This window comes from Frankliniella occidentalis, unplaced genomic scaffold, assembly GCF_000697945.3.
Source record: "Frankliniella occidentalis isolate FOCC.00 unplaced genomic scaffold, Focc_3.1 Scaffold161, whole genome shotgun sequence".
In the NCBI taxonomy this organism is placed as follows: Eukaryota; Metazoa; Arthropoda; class Insecta; order Thysanoptera; family Thripidae; genus Frankliniella; species Frankliniella occidentalis.
Genome location: NW_026267287.1, coordinates 622454 through 625077, shown reverse-complemented (window position 1 = coordinate 625077; position 2624 = coordinate 622454).

The window sequence follows — 2624 nt, the reverse complement described above, 5'->3', positions numbered from 1 at the left end:
GCTATCATATTGTGCTATTAACATTTATATTACTTTAAGTTTCATTCAGACTAGCAAAATAACTCAAATTGAAATGCTCTCAGAGTGACTAAACTTTAGGAGGCAGAAAGTTATTGAGCAAGTCAGAACGCAAGAGATAATAAAACTGGAAAAACAAACTCTCATCACATCAATCATAGATTTATATTCAAAACCAGGGTTAAAGCTATATGTGTTGGATGGAAGCCAGTAAGCTAAAGATATGTTCCAGACAAAAACAAAACAGGTCTTCAAAATAGATACCTTAACCTATTCTACACTTGTAAACAGGCGAGAATGAATCTTACCTGAGCTGAGTTAAACAAAACGGATGACGGAGGAGCATCGAAGCGAAACACTCCAAAATAATGCTCCGGTTGACAATTTATTGCTGAACGTAAACCATAACACAACAAACAAAGTCCAGACTAGCCTAACACAGTAACACAGCACAGCCGACCAGCCGACACGCCAAGGGCGAGGGGAGGGGAAAGTGGGGGGAGGGGGGAGGGCACAATTGAGAAGAGAACCAAATCTGAATCTGAATCTGAGATAGTTGGTGGTTAGATCGTTGTGTATCGGAATCCAGTTGCTCAGGTCTGTCCCGAATCCCGAACCTCCCGAACCTCAACACCCGCCGAACGATGTCGATGACCGAGAGTTGGTTGTTACAACCCCTACTTTTCCTGATATTTTGGTAATCATCATATCTTAACCGTGCAATGGCAGCTGTTGCCTTCCAGTGTCCGATTAGAGTAAGAAAAATGAGTAAAATTTTCACCACCGCCGGACTTTTAAAACGGAACGCAGATCATCTGAGTACAATTTATGCAGGTAACTTAACCTATACAAAATACGAACAAATAACAATAACTCAAATGTTGATGTAAAGTCATCGTTTGTGGTTGATGGGTGTAAAGTTGTTGAATTGCCACTTAATACACAGCATCGAAAACTCAGTGATATTATATGATTTAGTCAGGTGAGGAGAATAACTTGGTTTCAAATCATCAAGTACCATGACATCAGTTTTAATACATTGGCGGGGGTCGGCAATCCTATATTATTGGGACCCACAGTGTAGGTCACGCTGCACTGAACTTGTTAAAAGCTGAGTCTACTGAGCTTCAACTCATTAAGAAGACCTGTATGCGGATAAAGAAGGGTCGTAATAAGAAATAAAATCAATAAATTGCTGGCGCGTGTTGAGTTTACTGGAAATATTTTAGAATATTTCACGTTTACTTGAGTTTATGTTGTGCACAGCTCTTTAAAATTTTAATGAACTTCATTTTTGTGACCATTGTTAAACTTCAGGACAAATCTGCACGCTAAACAAGTGCTTTTATCGTAAATAGAGATAGATTGATGTCTGAATAGTGATTCAAAGAAGAAATGGAGTGATTTTTTTTTTTCATTTTGAGTGAACGCGCTGCATTTTGTATAGTTTTACTGGTGCCCTTCATTGCTTTTTCTGTTGTGTTTCTCATTGGAAGGGAATGTGCAAAGGCATTAAAACCTATTGAGTCCAACCTTTGTTCTTCCAGTGCAGATATAACCAAAATAAAAACAAATTATCAAAATGTACTAACTTAATCAAATGACTTGGGTTGTGTTCCAATTATCATCTCGAATCGTTGGTCCGGGTCTCGTTAGGTGCGAGAGAGACGGATGTGTGCAATAATCTGTCTCGCACCGACCGACTCGGGATGAGAATTGGGAAGCAACCTGGGGTAGGCAGACCCGCCAAACGCCCCGATGTTTTGGGTTGCCTGCTCACCAGGCGCCTCACCCTGCCGGTAGAGTCAATCATATCGCAATCTACACATCCGGACAAGGGCCAATGTTTTATTCATGCACTATTTTAACATAAAACTTAATTGATATTCAAGCATTACAGAATGCACATTTTTGTGCATACTATATGTACAAATTTGTGCATATTACATGAACAAATTTTATTCATTACATGATGTATACATTTGTGCATCGCAATTTGTACAAATTTGTACATAAGAACGCGACAATGTTTGTACACTCCTTTTTCGTACATAACTATGTACAATTTTGTGCAGAATAATGCACAAAATTTTTGTACAGACAATTATGCACAAAAAATGTACATAGACATTTAGTGTGTACGAACGAACTATTTCGCAAGTGATTTTCCCCTCGGCTAGCGTAGAGTTCACTTTTACGAAGTACCCCAAAACTTAAGTTGACAATACTTAGTTAGAGGCGTGATCTTCGCCTTTTCGATCTAAAAATTCTTAATTTTAAAATCGTTCTTACGCTTAGGGGTCGTCCACATATTACGTCACGCGATTTAGGCCCCATGACATCGCTGCATTACAAAGGTCATTTTCCATCAGGCACATAACGTATATTTCCGACTCTCGGAGACACCTTGCCCGCCGCCCCGCCGTGTCTTACCGCCGCCCGCGTGTGCATCCTTCCTCGCTCATTCACTAGTCGCTGAACGGTAAATTGACTCGATAGAACCTGCTAAAATACGTATTTTCTTAACTCAAAAAATGTGACGTATCGGTGTTCTAGACACCCCCTCCAACCCACGTCACACATCCATCACGTTTTGCCACCCCCCC